A 17,711-nucleotide genomic window follows, 5' to 3' on the forward strand; every position below is an offset into this window, starting at 1 on the left:
TTATTCAACATTTATACGTATATTCCGGACAAACCTCGTACACTTAACTTGCAACAGTTTTCATTGTTGGCAAATTATTATTAACATTTACCACCCATAATTAATTAATTATTATAGATATGAAGATTTTGAGCAGCGCATTGTGTAGATCGCTATAGATTACGTCTAAAAACGGTGCTGCATGCAGTTCTATGTTAAAACTTTGCAGCACAGATGTAAACAAACAAATTTGCGCTAAGTGGCGAAACTTTTCAAAAACTAAAACTTGATGAGATGTACTTTTTAGTGCGGTTCCGATGGTGTACTCATTTCTGTCGAGGGATGTATGTATCAAAATTTGTAACCGTAACTGGTGAGATTGGTAGTTTCTTAACCAGGGGGTTGACGTCTGAGCCTATATAAGCGAGCGGCCATCTTGGTCAGGGGTGAGTCGTTGGTCAGTTGTTTTGGAGGGTGTGTGGCGAGCAAACCCCACTTGAGGGTGGCCCATGTGGTCGTTTGAGAATTCTTTTTCGCGCTGACTTATTTCGACAAAGAATATTGTTTAAGTGTGCAAGCATACATTTGGTGAACTGGAAGTGCTACGATTACTTGTGTGAGTACAATATAAGAGGTATACATCATCTAATAGTCATGGGTGACTGGAATTCGAGTGTAGGAAAAGGGAGAGAAGGAAACGTAGTAGGTGAATATGGATTGGGGCTAAGAAATGAAAGAGGAAGCCGCCTGGTAGAATTTTGCACAGAGCACAACTTAATCATAGCTAACACTTGGTTTAAGAATCATGATAGAAGGTTGTATACATGGAAGAACCCTGGAGATACTAAAAGGTATCAGATAGATTATATAATGGTAAGACAGAGATTTAGGAACCAGGTTTTAAATTGTAACACATTTACAGGGGCAGATGTGGACTCTGACCACAATCTATTGGTTATGACCTGTAGATTAAAACTGAAGAAACTGCAAAAAAGTGGGAATTTAAGGAGATGGGACCTGGATAAACTGAAAGAACCAGAGGTTGTACAGAGTTTCAGGGAGAGCATAAGGGAACAATTGACAGGAATGGGGGAAAGAAATACAGTAGAGGAAGAATGGGTAGCTTTGAGGGATGAAATAGTGAAGGCAGCAGAGGATCAAGTAGGTAAAAAGACGAGGGCTAGTAGAAATCCTTGGGTAACAGAAGAAATATTGAATTTAATTGATGAAAGGAGAAAATATAAAAATGCAGTAAATGAAGCAGGCAAAAAGGAATACAAACGTCTCAAAAATGAGATCGACAGGAAATGCAAAATGGCTAAGCAGGGATGGCTAGAGGACAAATGTAAGGATGTAGAGGCTTATCTCACTAGGGGTTAGATAGATACTGCCTACAGGAAAATTAAAGAGACCTTTGGAGATAAGAGAACCACTTGTATGAACATCAAGAGCTCAGATGGAAACCCAGTTCTAAGCAAAGAACGGAAAGCAGAAAGGTGGAAGGAGTATATAGAGGGTCTATACAAGATCGATGCACTTGAGGACAATATTATGGAAATGGAAGAGGACGTAGATGAAGATGAAATGGGAGATACGATACTGCGTGAAGAGTTTGACAGAGCACTGAAAGACCTGAGTCGAAACAAGGCCCCCGGAGTAGACAACATTCCATTGGAACTACTGACGACCTTGGGAGAGCCAGTCCTGACAAAACTCTACCATCTGGTGAGCAAGATGTATGAAACAGGCGAAATACCCTCAGACTTCAAGAAGAATATAATAATTCCAATCCCAAAGAAAGCAGGTGTTGACAGATGTGAAAATTACCGAACAAACAGTTTAATAAGCCACAGCTGCAAAATACTAACACGAATTCTTTACAGACGAATGGAAAAACTAGTAGAAGCCGACCTTGGGGAAGATCAGTTTGGATTCCGTAGAAATACTGGAACACGTGAGGCAATACTGACCTTACGACTTATCTTAGAAGCTAGATTAAGGAAAGGCGAACCTACGTTTCTAGCATTTGTAGACTTAGAGAAAGCTTTTGACAATGTTGACTGGAATACTCTCTTTCAAATTCTGGAGGTGTCAGGGGTAAAATACAGGGAGCTAAAGGCTATTTACAATTTGTACAGAAACCAGATGACAGTTATAAGAGTCGAGGGGTATGAAAGGGAAGCAGCGGTTGGGAAGGGAGTAAGACACGGTTGTAGCCTCTCCCCGAAGTTATTCAATCTGTATATTGAGCAAGCAGTAAAGGAAACAAAAGAAAAATTCGGAGTAGGTATTAAAATCCATGGAGAAGAAATAAAAACTTTGAGGTTCGCCGATGACATTGTAATTCTGTCAGAGACAGCAAAGGACTTGGAAGAGCAGTTGAACGGAATGGATGGTGTCTTGAAGGGAGGATATAAGATGAACATCAACAAAAGCAAAACGAGGATAATGGAATGTAGTCGAATTAAGTCGGGTGATGCTGAGGGTATTAGATTAGGAAATGAGACACTTAAAGTAGTAAAGGAGTTTTGCTATTTGGGGAGCAAAATAACTGATGATGGTCGAAGTAGAGAAGATATAAAATGTAGACTGGCAATGGCAAGGAAAGCGTTTCTGAAGAAGAGAAATTTGTTAACATCGAGTATAGATTTAAGCGTCAGGAAGTCATTTCTGAAAGTATTTGTATGGAGTGTAGCCATGTATGGAAGTGAAACATGGACGGTAAATAGTTTGGACAAGAAGAGAATAGAAGCTTTTGAAATGTGGTGCTACAGAAGAATGCTGAAGATTAGATGGGTAGATCACATAACTAATGAGGAAGTATTGAATAGGATTGGGGAGAAGAGAAGTTTGTGGTACAACTTGACCAGAAGAAGGGATCGGTTGGTAGGACATTTGTTGAGGCACCAAGGGATCACCAATTTAGTATTGGAGGGCAGCGTGGAGGGTAAAAATCGTAGGGGGAGACCAAGAGATGAATACACTAAGTAGATTCAGAAGAATGTAGGTTGCAGTAGGTACTGGGAGATGAAGAAGCTTGCACAGGATAGAGTAGCATGGAGAGCTGCATCAAACCAGTCTCAGGACTGAAGACCACAACAACAACAACATCATCGTAAGTCAACATGTGGCGAACGGTGATTTCGCGCCAAAACTGTTAGAACAAAGAGGACAGTGGGACTTGTGGTTCTGTTCGAATTATTTGAATAAGTTTCGTTTATAGCAGCTTACATTACTGCTATTGGGGGCTCGGAGTGAAATTATTATTAAAGTAAAACTGTAAACCGTCTCACCAGGGCTAATTTCATTGTGTGAAAGGAAAGGACAACGCGAATAAATAGTGATTGAACTGTGTCATGAAAAACTGATTTTGCTATAATAATCGCCTAATTTTTGTTCCCTAGCATAAACTGCACTTATGTCTGAGTGAATAATTAATCAAAAAACTATAACAAATGCGCGGGTGTGGAAGTGTACTAATGCACCAAGTGTGGAAATCATCCTCTGAGACTTACGTGAGTGCCAAAATTTGCAATAACATTTTTTAACAAACATTTGCACGTGCACATTCGTGAGAACTCTGCAACCGCACTTCTTCTTTGTTTACCGCCCCGTCGCAACACACAGAATTGCTGAGTGTGGGGATCTTCACCTCCCGTCACTGTGCATGAAGTTCCTCTGTATGGTGAGCGCGTCACCATATGGTTTGGCCTCACGGCTACGTTCATCATTGGCCCATTCGTTTTTGAACAGGTTGGCGCTCAAGGACCATAGACGTGCAGAGTGACTGCCCAGGGTTACTACGATATGCTTCGCCAGCATGTCATACCCGCCCTACTGGAGACAGATGCACTGAACTCATGCGAAATGGAGTCCCAGCGCACATCCTTCGTGAAGTTCACCTGCTTCGCCCAAACCCATTTGGAAACGATCGAATTATCAACCAGTCTTTTCCAAATGCTTATCCGGCACGATCAGCTGATGTCACTCGTTCTGATTTCTAGTTGTGGGGCTACCTGAAGCACAGGGTTTACCAGGAGAACGTTCACACATGTGCTGATCTGAAGCGCAGCATATCTACGCCTCCATCTACATGATTACTCTGCTATTCACGATAAAATGCCTGTCAGAGGGTTAAATTAACCACCTTCAAGCTGTCTCTACCGTTCAACTCTCGAACGGCGAGCAGGAAAAACGACCAATTAAATTTTTCTGTGCGAGCCCCGATTTCTCTTATTTTATAGCGATGATCAATTTTCCCTATGTAGGTGGGTGCCAACAGAATGTTTTCGCAATCTGGGAGAAAATCACGTCGCAACGAAAAACGCCTTTGTTAGAATGGTTGCCACTCCAATTCACGTATCATGTCTGTGGCACCAACTTCCCTATTTCGCGGTAATACGAAACGAGCCGCCCTTCTCTGTACTTTTTCTATGTCATCCGTCAGTTCCAACTGATGCAGATCCCACGTCGCACAGCAATACTCCGGAATTGGGCGGACAAGTGTGGTGTAAGCAGTCTCTTTAGTAGAGCTGTTGCACCTTCTAAGTGTTCTGTCAGTGAATTGCAGTCTTTGATTTTCTGTACCCACAACATTATTTATGTGATCGTTCCAATTTAAGTTATATGTAATTGTAGTCGCGAGTATTCAGTTGAATTTACAGCCAGCAGATTTGTGTGACTTATAGCGTAATCGAAATTTAGCGGATTTCTTTTAGTACTCATGTGAATAACGTCACACTTTCTTTTATTCAGGGTCATTTGCCACTTTTCGCACCATACGGATATCTAAATCATTTTGAAATTCGTTTTGGTCATCTGATCACTTTACAAGACGGTAAATGACAGCATCATCTGCAAACAATCTAAGACGGTTACTAAGATTGTCTCCTATATCGTTAATATACATAGAACAATAGAGGGCCTATAACACTTCCTTGGGGAACGCCGGATATTACTTCTGTTTTACGCTATGACTTTCCGTCTATTCCCACGAACTTTGACCTTTCTGATAGGAAATCACGAACCCAGTCGCACAACTGAGGCAATATTCCATAGGCACGCAGTTTCGTTAGAAGACGCTTGTGAGGAACGGTGTCGATATCCTTCTGGAAATATAAAAATATGGAATCAATTTGACATCCCCTGTCGATAGCACTCATTACTTCATGAGTATAAAGAGATAGTTGCGTTTCGCCAGAACGATATTTTCTGAATCCGTGCTGACTATGTGTCAGTAAATCGTTTTCTTCGGGGTACTTCATAATGTTCGAATACAGTATATGTTCCAAAACCCTACTGCAAATCGACGTTAGTGATATGGACCTGTAATTCAACGGATTACTCCTCCTTCCCTATTTTGGTATTGCGTGACTTGAGCAATTTTACAGTCTTTAGGTACGGATCTTTCTGTGAGCGAGAGGTTGTATATAATTTCTAAATATGGAGCTATTGTATCAGCATACTCTGAGAGGAATCTGAATGATATACAATCTGGGCAAGAAGCCCTGCCTTTATTACGTGATTTAAGCTGCTCTGCTACACCGAGGATATCTATTTCTATGTTTCTCATCTTGGCAGTTGTTCTTGATTTGAATTCACAAATATTTACTTCGTCTTCTTTGGTGAAGGAGTTTCAGAAAACCGTGTTTAATAACTCTGCTTTAATGGCACTGTTATCTGTGACTTCCCCGTAGTTATCACGCAGTGAAGGTGTTGACTGCGTCTTGCCACTGGTGTGCTTTATGTATGACCAGAATCTCTTTGGGTTTTCTGTCAGAGTTCGAGACAGAGTTTCGTTGTGGAAATAATTAAATGCATCTCGCATTGAAGTGCACGATATATATATCTCTAAAACTTTGCCAGTCTTGGAGATTATGCGTTCTATTAAATTTGGCATGCTTTTTTCGTTGCTTCTGCAACAGCCATGTGAACCATTTTTGTACCATGGAGTAACAGTACCATCAGTTATTAATGTATGTGGTACATATCTCTCAATTGCTGTCGATACTATCTCTCTGAAATCATACCACAAATTTTCTACGCTTACATGACCAGATCGGAAGGAGTGAAGACTGCGTTAAGTGCGTTGTTATCAGCTTTTTAAAATAGATATACTTTGCCTTTCTTTTTGATGGTTGTAGGTGTTAAGGCATTCATCCTAGCAGCAACTGCCTTGTGGTCGCTAATCCCTGTATTCGTCACGATACTCACTATTGGTCTAGGATTGTTTGTTGCTAAGAGGTCAAGCATGCTTTCGCATCCATTTACGCTTCGAGTGAGCTCATGAACTAATTGTTCCAAATAATTTTCTGAGAAAGCATTCAGTACTATTTCGGATGACGTCTTATGCCTGCCGCCTGCTTTAAATGTATAATTTTTCCAGCATATCGAGGGTAGATTAAAGTCACCACCGATTATAACTGTATGAGTGTGGTACGTATTTCAAATGAGACTCAAGTTTTCTTTGAACTGTTCAGCAACTATATCTTCTGAGTAAGACGATTCAGTTAACAGTTTAGTCCGATTGTCAAGTATAACCCCTACTATACTATTTCGCAGGAACTATCTACTTCAATTTCATTACAAGACAAACTACTTCTAACAGCAATTAATACTCCACCACCAACTGTATTTAATCTATCCTTTCTGAACACTGTTAGATCGTTTGAAAAAATTTCGGCTGAACTTATTTCCGGCTTTAGCCAGCTTTCTGTACCTCTAACTATTTGAGCTTCAGTGCTTTCTGTTAGGGCTTGGCGCTCTAGTTCTTTCCCAACGCAGCTACGACAATTTACAACTACAATATCGATCGATTATACAACTAACGTGCTGTGTTTTGCCTGTCCCCTTTGAGACCGACGACCTTTGTGTGGTTCCCTGAGACCCTATAACTTAAAAAACCGCCCAGTCCCTTCCACACAAATGGTTCAAATGGCTCTGAGCACTATGCGACTTAACTTCTGAGGTCATCAGTCGCCTAGAACTTAGGACTAATTAAACCTAAGGACATCACACACATCCATGCCCGAGGCAGGATTCGAACCTGCGACCGTAGCGGTCGCTCGGCTCCAGACTGTAGCGCCTAGAACCGCGCGGCCACTCCGCCTTCCACACAGCCCCCGCTACCCGTGTAGCCGCTTCCTGTGTGTGGTGGACTCCTGACCTATTAAGCGGAATCCGTAAACCCACCAAGAGAGGTAGCCAGCATACCTACAGACATGCTCCGTTCTGCTGTACAGAAAGCAATCCTGCGCTTTCAAACTCTTGTGGATACTGATGGGCGACATGTTGAGTCCATTTTGTAGCAGTGATGGTGCCGGCACGTAATGACATGATTTACCGTAGCATCACATCAAAAGTGTTTCAGTTGAATTGCATATGTCTTTGAGATTAATTTTGTCAAGTTTTGTCCTCTTACGGTAATTAGTTTCCACATTAGAAAGTGTTAAATAGGGAAAGTTTAATTATAACCACCCAATATATAGACATTATATTGAAGAGTAACATATTTATGAAACTTCCTGGCAGATTAAAACTGTGTGCCAGACCGAGACTCGAACTCGGGACCTTTGCCTTTCGCGGGCAAGTGCTCTACCATCTGAGCTACCGAAGCACGACTCACGCCCGGTACTCACAGCTTTATTTCTGCCAGTACCTCGTCTCCTACCTTCCAAACTTTACAGAAGCTCTCCTGCGAACCTTGCAGAACTAGCACTCCTGAAAGAAAGGATACTGCGGAGACATGGCTTAGCCAACAGCCTGGGGGATGTTTCCAGAATGAGATTTTCACTCTGCAGTGGAGTGTGCGCTGATATGAAACTTCCTGGCAAATTAAAACTGTGTGCCCAACCGAGACTCGAACTCGAACTCGTGCTTCGGTAGCTCAGATGGTAGAGCACTTGCCCGCGGAAGGCAAGGGTCCCGAGTTCGAGTCTCGGTCGGGCACACAGCTTTAATTTGCCAGGAAGTTTCATATCAGCGCACACTCCGCTGCAGAGTGAAAATCTCATTCTGGAAACAGATTTATGAATCTTTTGTATCTGTATATATGTCTACATTCAAATCTACTGTTAGCAACTGACGCTACTACTTGAGCAACAAAGTTATGCATTATTTTTACTATTTGATACTAGATGTAGAATAAAATAATGTCTAAATTCTCTGTTTATATACAGTATTTGCTACCCGCTCTTGTATCCATTAAAGAACCACACAGCGTGCTAAGAAAGACATAACAGAGATGTACATGGAGAAGGAGTACTGTGTCACAATAACGCTGATTGATGAGTCTGTTCAGAAGTTTGGATGTCAGCAAGCCCATGCAGAATTATGCCTGCCCACGCCATAAATCGTGGATCACCAAAACCAACATCTGTGGAAAAGTTCCTGGGTGCATTATTTGTGAGCAGGCCGCTGTGGCCGAGCGGTTGTAGGAGCTTCAGGCTATTGTCACATGTACGAATCCTGCCTCGGACATGGATGTATGTGATGTCCTTAGGTTAGTTAGGTTTAAGTAGTTCTAAGTTGTAGGGGACTGATAACCTCAGGTGTTAAGTCCCATAGTGCTTAGAGTCATTTGAACCATTATTTGTGTTGAATCCTCTGTAGCCGCTTTTATGTCCGTCTCGTTGTCTCTGTAGAGCTGTACCCTGGGAAGCAAGGAGAGGATGTTGGTCGGTGGCCTCTATCCTCTATCTACACTCCTGGAAATTGAAATAAGAACACCGTGAATTCATTGTCCCAGGAAGGGGAAACTTTATTGACACATTCCTGGGGTCAGATACATCACATGATCACACTGACAGAATCACATGACAGAACCACAGGCACATAGACACAGGCAACAGAGCATGCACAATGTCGGCACTAGTACAGTGTATATCCACCTTTCGCAGCAATGCAGGCTGCTATTCTCCCATGGAGACGATCGTAGAGATGCTGGATGTAGTCCTGTGGAACGGCTTGCCATGCCATTTCCACCTGGCGCCTCAGTTGCACCGGCGTTCGTGCTGGACGTGCAGACCGCGTGAGACGACGCTTCATCCAGTCCCAAACATGCTCAATGGGGGACAGATCCGGAGATCTTGCTGGCCAGGGTAGTTGACTTACACCTTCTAGAGCACGTTGGGTGGCACGGGATACATGCGGACGTGCATTGTCCTGTTGGAACAGCAAGTTCCCTTGCCGGTCTAGGAATGGTAGAACGATGGGTTCGATGACGGTTTGGATGTACCGTGCACTATTCAGTGTCCCCTCGACGATCACCAGTGGTGTACGGCCAGTGTAGGAGATCGCTCCCCACACCATGATGCCGGGTGTTGGCCCTGTGTGCCTCGGTCGTATGCAGTCCTGATTGTGGCGCTCACCTGCACGGCGCCAAACACGCATACGACCATCATTGGCACCAAGGCAGAAGCGACTCTCATCGCTGAAGACGACACGTCTCCATTCGTCCCTCCATTCACGCCTGTCGCGACACCACTGGAGGCGGGCTGCACGATGTTGGGGCGTGAGCGGAAGACGGCCTAACGGTGAGCGGGACCGTAGCCGAGCTTCATGGAGACGGTTGCGAATGGTCCTCGCCGATACCCCAGAAGCAACAGTGTCCCTAATTTGCTGGGAAGTGGCGGTGCGGTCCCCTACGGCACTGCGTATGATCCTACGGTCTTGGCGTGCATCCGTGCGTCGCTGCGGTCCGGTCCCAGGTCGAAGGGCACGTGCACCTTCCGCCGACCACTGGCGACAACATGGATGTACTGTGGAGACCTCACGCCCCACGTGTTGACCAATTCGGCGGTACGTCCACCCGGCCTCCCGCATGCCCACTATACGCCCTCGCTCAAAGTCCGTCAACTGCACATACGGTTCACGTCCACGCTGTCGCGGCATGCTACCAGTGTTAAAGACTGCGATGGAGCTCCGTATGCCACGGCAAACTGGCTGACACTGACGGCGGCGGTGCACAAATGCTGCGCAGCTAGCGCCATTCGACGGCCAACACCGCGGTTCCTGGTGTGTCCGCTGTGCCGTGCGTGTGATCATTGCTTGTACAGCCCTCTCGCAGTGTCCGGAGCAAGTATGGTGGGTCTGACACACCGGTGTCAATGTGTTCTTTTTTCCATTTCCAGGAGTGTATAACACGCAATTATTAACTGGGTTCTTTATTCGTAAACAAAGAGCTACTTAACTTAAGCTTCCATGTGCTGTGGTACAAGCTCTCCTATAAAGTCCACTTCAGTCTCTCTGCCGGTGAAGTAGAAGCCTACTATGTTCACTGTAAGGTTGCTATGTGCTGCCTGTCTCTGTGCTAGAGGAAAAGTCTGCACGTCCGATTCGGCGACACACTGGAACTTACTAGATGCAACAGGCACGAACTAACTCGAACTAACTGAACTAACTGGACCTCTCGTCGCCGCGCGGGATTAGCCGAGCGGTCGGAGGCGCTGCAGCCATGGACTGTGCGGCTGGTCCCGGCGGAGGTTCGAGTCCTCCCGCGGGCATGGGTGTGTGTGTTTGTCCTTAGGATAATTAAGGTTAATTAGTGTGTAAGCTTAGGGACTGATGACCTTAGCAGTTAAGTCCCACAAGATTTCAGACACATTATATGGACCTCCCGTCAATGGTGGCTATCTAAATACTGGTGGTCGAGAGGGCGTTGGCGGCGCCTTTCCAGCGAGTCTGTAGTTGGCCTCGATCGATCTTCTTGTGGCCTCTATGCCACATGATGGGCTAGCGCCATCTTACGCCAGCACAATTTGTTCTCTCCATATGAGGATGCCTCCGGAATCACTAATCAGAGTGAATCTGCTCTCATCCGAGAGCAGAATGACAAAGGTATTTATTGCATTGGACCACATTTGGCTGTATTTATCTTGGCAAACTGTCTAACCTTTTTACTACCATGCAGTCCGTTTCTATCAAAAGTAACTTTATATGTGTGAACATAATAAGGCTTGAAAGCACACACAACGTAATTTGTAAAAAATTATTCATTGCTTATTTACATACATCGTATTTTAGAGGTCATTATCAACAGTATCACTGTTATTATCGATGTTGTCGGCGTCACCATTTGCTAAGTTAATAACCATCATGTATAGTATGTCTTAAAAAATCCCATCCTTAACCCAGTACTATCTTTTAAGTTTCTCGACGTGGAGGCAGTATGCACTCCAGTCATCTTGAGTTATCATTTCAAAACTTGTAACAATTGGGAGAAGTTTTTGTATACGTTTTTTCAGTTACTACACAATTTAATTTGATATAAAAAAATTGAGACTTCTCTCATCCTCGTTGGTCTAGACCCTGTGCTCTTGGCACCGCCGCAAATGGTGCCGCCGATACGCGAGTGTCAGTAGAACACAACGTAGTGGTCGTCGACCAAGGAGACCAACCCCACGCAACCACCACTGCACTGTGGAGCGCGAGATTGAGTGCCTCTTGCTAAATGTGGTTACAGTTGCACCCGCTTCTCGACGTGGGTCCCTTCTTGCTTGTTGCACAGTGGAGCGGTCACTTGTTGCTGTAGTTGGCTGTGGTTCGGAATGCTTTCCATGCAGGTGAGATGACGCTGTGAACCGTACCAAACTCTCACACTACACTCATCACATTTCGTTCTTTTTCCGGAGTCCCGATCATTCTAGCCTGCGTGAAATCTGGAGGTTTCCTCTGGGTCATGTTGTAATGAAGAACACCACCACAACTCACCGTTACAGCTGATAGATACACGCACACACAAACACACACACACACACACACACACACACACACACACACACACACTCTATCTTGTCCGCCACTCGTGGTCTCGCGGTAGCGTTCTCGCTTCCCGAGCACGGGGTCCCGGGCTCGATTCCCGGCGGGGTCAGGGATTTTCACCTGCCTCGAGATGACTGGCTGTTTGTGTTGTCCTCATCATTTCATCATCATCCAGGAAAGTGGCGAAATTCGACTGAGCAAAGATTGGGTAATTGTACGGGCGCTGATAACCACGCAGTTGAGCGCCCCACAAACCAAACATCATCATCATCATCATCCAGCTTTCGGTGCACGAATGGGTGACCTCTGCCACCATGCTTACCCGCGAGTTGCTAATTTCTTATGCTACTACAGCGAAGAGCCAAAGCAACTGGTACACCTGTCTAATTTCGTGTAGGCCCCCTGCGAGCATGTAGGAGAGCCGCAACACGACGTGGCATGGACTCGACTAATGTCTGAAGTAGTGCTGGAGCGGACTCACACCATGAATACTGCAGGGCTGTCCATAAATCCGTAAGATCAACAAAGGGCTGGAGATCTCTTCTGAACAGCACGTTGCAAGTCATCCCATATATGCGCAACAATGTTTTTGTCTGGGGAGTTTGGTGGAAAGCGGAAGTGCTTAAACTGAGAATAGTGTTCCTGGAGCGACTACGTAGCAGTTCTACATTTGTGGGGTGTCGCATTGTTCTGCTGGAGTTGCCCAAGTCCGTTGGAATGCGCAATGGACATGAATAGGTGCACGTGATCAGAGAGGATGCTTACGTATGTGTCACCTGTCGAGAGTCGTAGCTAGACGTATCAGGTGTCCGACATCAACTGCACACGCCCCAAACCATTACAGAGCCTCCACCAGCTTGAACAGTCCCCTGCTGACATGCAGGGGCTGTTGATTCATAAGGTTGGCTCCATACCAGATACGACCATCCGCTCCATGCAATTTGAAACGGGTCTCTTCCCATCGGGCAACTTTCCAGTCATCATCAGTCCAATGTCGGTGTTGACGGACCCAGGCGAGCTGTAAAGCTTTGTGTCGTGCTGTCATGAAGGGTACAGGTGTGGCCCTTCGGCTCCGAAAGTCCATATCCATGATATTTTGTTGAATTGTTCGCACGCTGACATTTGTTGATGGCCCATCACTGAAATCTGCAGCAATTTGCGGGAGGGTTGCACTTCTGTCAGGCTGAACGGTTCTCTTCAGTCGCCGTTTGTCCCGTTGTCGCAAGATCTTTTTCCGGCTTCAGCGATGTCGGAGATTTGATAGTTTACCTGATTTCTGGTATTCACGGTACACTCATGGTGGTACAGGAAAATCCCCACTCCATCGCTACCTATCAGCTGCTGTATCCCATCGCTCTTGCGCCGACTTTATAAAACACCACGTTCAAACTCCCTTAAATCTTGATAAGCTGCCATTGCAGCAGGAGTAACCGATGTAGCAACTGAACCAGACAGTTGTCGTCTTACATAGATGTTGCCAACCGCAGCGCCGTCTTCTGCCTGTTTACGTATCTCTGTATTTGAATACGCATATCTATACCAGTTTCTTTGGCGCTTCAGTCTGTATCTCGCCCATAAGTTTTGCACAGCAGTGTAGTTTCGTCGCTTGGTGATGTAACTTTACGTGACAGTAGATTATGAAAATCACATTCCAGTTACAAAATCTGCGACGTACGAAAATAATCTCACATGGCATTTTCGGCTTGGGGGACACGGAAAGGTTGTTCAGTTTTCTTCCTTACTGTACTTTGGCACTTTTCATTTCAGGTTTGTGGATGTGTAGGTTTAGGGTGGCAGACTACTGAACATAAAGTCTCTGTCGAATGTCTCTTCATTGACGAAAAGGAACGGAGTGGGTGAAACGCTTTGTTGCGACGTGGTATACTCTCCTCTGGTAGCAGCAAGGTAACATCACCCCAGTGGCGTCAGAAACGAACTTAACTAATTTCTTCCCTGAATTTGGCTAAAGTAAATATGTGGAATCATACACTGTAAAGTGCACAAAACGAAAAGTATAATACTGTTGGGATATATGGATTGTTTGAGAGATACCAGAGGTTTAACCATCAATGTAATCTCTAAATGAACAAAGATCATCAACATAAGTGATTGTGTAAAGTGTTGTACCAGAATACTCGATCTCACTTTTAGATCTCATTTTTTGCTTACTTTGCTCGCTCGCTTTGTTAGCTCACTCTGTTCTGAATTGCGCTAGATTTTGATATTATGTTAATTTAGCTGGGTGTTCAGCTTCAATGAATATCTGGAGAATAAATGTTTAATCAGATTCCGGGAATATTAAAATGTATAGGAATCATATAAAGGTATTATCTTTACAGACAACACTTTTTTGTTTTTCGGTCATAGCTCTCGATTAGTTGCCGTGATGACCAAATGTAATTAATTTCAATACATTGTTAAATTCACTTTGTATTTCATTTAAAATACCACTGCTTACCTTACAAGATCAATAGTTGTGGGATAATTAAAAACGGAAGCTTTTCTTTTGGTCTGCTTATGCTTAATTTTCAAGCACCATTTCATGCGCAGTTATCTTTTGTCTTTATATTCCGATAGAACCTGCAGTCATTTTTACATTGCGAAGTACGATTATACACAAACATTCTTTTCCAAAAGGATACAACGTTAAATTTTAATGTCAGTTAATAGATTACCAAAAGAAGTGTCTTCCAAGCTAACTATTGCCCGTAGCTACTTTAGAGTTGCTACTGAAATTATTTAATAATTTACTAAAATCATTAACAACAGAATCAAAGTTTTCTTTAACTTTGCCGTCATTGCTAATTATTTCAAGTCTGAATTTACAGAAAGTTAATATTTTCATATCTCAGTTATTTTACGTAACTTCATTTAAAGAGGTTCGGTGAAGTTAAACTCCCATCCCACTAACGGGTCTCCATCGATTAAGTGCCAAAGCGGTTCGGGCGTCTCTTGTAACGAAGTTTACTCCGGCGAATACTTCCACTCCAGAGGCATCCTAGATGATGAAACAAAACGATAGACACTTTATACGGCCAACATTGTCATCTCCCTTAACATTCAAGGTTTATCATTTGCCAAGGAACAGCTGCTGTACAATTTGTACAAAAGCAAGAAATGCGACATACTATCCGTCCAAGAAACACAGGACGACCATAGGTGCCACGTATGAAGCTAGCTGCCGAAAGGCCCACTATGGGTATCGAAGTGCCATCTTTGTGAGGCCAGGCTTCCGGGCGAGTATGATTTATCACGCGGCTGGGAAGAACGTCCAGATCATCTCCGTAGAGCTCAGCAATCTCAATCTCCACCTTGTATAAAACACCAGATGCAGAGTTCTCGAACAGGCCTCCCAAGAATTTCTACAAAAAATAAAAGGTCAGATGTGAGAGGAGATTTTAATAGCCACAGGTCACGCACGGGGCTACCTGCAAGATGACGAAACTGGCAAAGCAGTCTTTGTCTCGGGCAGAGCCTCACGATCTTTCCCTTAGTCACGACAGCAAGCTTCCCACCTGTCACAGCAAAAGGTGACAACGTCGACATAACACAGACTTTCTGTTTGTAAGTGACTGCATCGTGCAACAGTGAAAATATGAGTACGTACACCAATACCGAACACACAGCACTGACCGATCATGTGTCAGCTCTACCCTGCAGTAAAACTACAGTAGGCAGCCTTCAGACGCAGATACAAGTTTAGAAAGTCAAAGTGTGGTATATTCTCTGCCATGCTGGATGAAAAGGTCAGCACAGTTGCACCAGTTCCTGACCAATGCGAACTCTTCACTGAATTAGTGAAATGCTATTCTCGGTTGACAATTCCCAAAGGCCGCAGGACCCATTAAAAGTTTAGTATGAGCCCGATTCCCAGAACTCCTGAAGATGGACGTTGACTGTGGATATTGTGTCACAGACACAGTGCCTTTGTTCAGAGATGTCACTAAGATGTAAACAACCATGCACGAGCAGCGCCTATTAGACGGAGGCGGTCCGACAACCGATCAGTTCCAGTCATTCCACCATGAAGCAAGTACACGGCTCGTGTTGTCTGTAGTTCAACCATGCCTAGACGGTCACTACCACCGTTTGATCGCGTCCGCATTGTTAGTTTGTGCCAGGAAGGGCTCTCAGCAAGGGAAGTGTCCAGGCGTCTCGGAATGAACCAAAGCGATGTTGTTCGGACATGGAGGAGATACAGAGACAGGAACTATTAATGACGGCTACTACTGCAGTGGATGCTGATGGGCCGATAGCTATCCACATCAAACAGGTTTTTGCCAGGTTTTAGCACCGGAAAGATGGTGCTCTCCCGCCAATGCGATGGAAAGACGCCACCATACGAGATACGGTTGAAGATGACGATGAGATATCGCTTGTAGTCAGACGAGAGATGTTTAGTCATCTCACTGTGGATCTGATCCGACCCAGGAGCTGTGTCGGGGCAATGTGCAAGGGCGCTGAGGAGCTCCAGTCTGTAAAGCGGCCTTATAGGGTTCGCTGTGGCGTATAGTGAACGAGAGGACTTTCCTTTGCATCCGCCGTTTGAGGGTGCGGAAGACCGAGGGGTAGCTCTCCAATGCAGAGGCTCCAGCACAGTGCTCAGCAAAGCGCTCGGCAATCGCATCTAAGTCGGTAGAGAGGACGCCACTGATGTCAACATCAACGACACCTGTTGGGGTCTGGTACCCAAAAAGACGCCTGATCTTCATACAGACTTGGGAAGGTGACGTATGTCACCCATTGGTCGACGCGTACCTCTTCTGTCATTTTGTAAGCAGGCAAACGCTGGCACGGAGCCACTTAAAGGGTATTAGGTGGTCTAGGGAAGGGTGCCACTTACGTCGCTACAGAGTTCGCCGACGCTCTTTAATTGCCTCAGCGACTTCCGGCGACCACCACTGTCTTTCGCCGGAGGCACCCTATAGAACGAGGGATCGCGTTTCCCGTCGCAGAAGCGATCGTTGTAGTGACCTGTTCAATCACAACATCGATGGCACCGTGTGGGGGAGATTCAGCGGTCACAGCAGAGGTGAGAGCTACCGAGTCTTCCTTGTTTAAAGCCCCCGGTGGACATGACGCCGGAAGAGTGACAGGAAAATGGGGAAGTGATCACTACCACACAGGTTGTCATGTGCTCTCCAGTGGATAGATGGGAGAAGCCCTGGGCTGCAAATTGATAAATCAGTGGCTGAATAACTGCCATGTGCCACACTGAAATGTGTGGCGGCCCCAGTATTTAAGAGGCGGTGGTCGAGCTGTTGTTGTTGTCTTCAGTCCTGAGACTAGTTTGATGCAGCTCTCCATGCTACTCTATCCTGTGCAAGTTTCTTCATCTCCCAGTACCTACTGCAGCCTACATCATTCTGAACCTGCTTAGTGTATTCATCTCTTGGTCTCCCTCTACGATTTTTACCCTCCACGCTGCCCTCCAATACTAAATTGGTGATCCCTCGATGTCTCAGAACATGTCCTACCAACCGATCCCTTCTTCTAGTCAAGTTGTGTCACAAGCTCCTCTTCTCCCCAATTCTATTGAATACCTCCTCATTAGTTATGTGATCTACCCATCTAATCGTCAGCATTCTTCTGTAGCACCACATTTCGAATGCTTTTATTCTCTTCTTGTCTAAACTAAGTATCGTCCACGTTTCACTTCCATACATGGCTACACTCCGTACAAATACTTTCAGAAATGACTTCCTGACACTTAAATATATATTCGATGTTAACAAATTTTTCTTCTTAAGAAACGCTTTCCTTGCCATTGCCAGTCTACATTTTATATCCTCTCTACTTCCACCATCATCAGTTATTTTGCTCCCCAAATAGCAAAACTCCTTTACTACCTTAAGTGTCTCATTTCCTAATCTAATTCCCTCAGCATCACCCGACTTAATTCGACTACATTCCATTATCCTCGTTTTGCTTTTGTTGATGTTCATCTTGTACCCTCCTTTCAAGACACTGCC

This window comes from Schistocerca cancellata, chromosome 7 (assembly GCF_023864275.1).
Source record: "Schistocerca cancellata isolate TAMUIC-IGC-003103 chromosome 7, iqSchCanc2.1, whole genome shotgun sequence".
In the NCBI taxonomy this organism is placed as follows: Eukaryota; Metazoa; Arthropoda; class Insecta; order Orthoptera; family Acrididae; genus Schistocerca; species Schistocerca cancellata.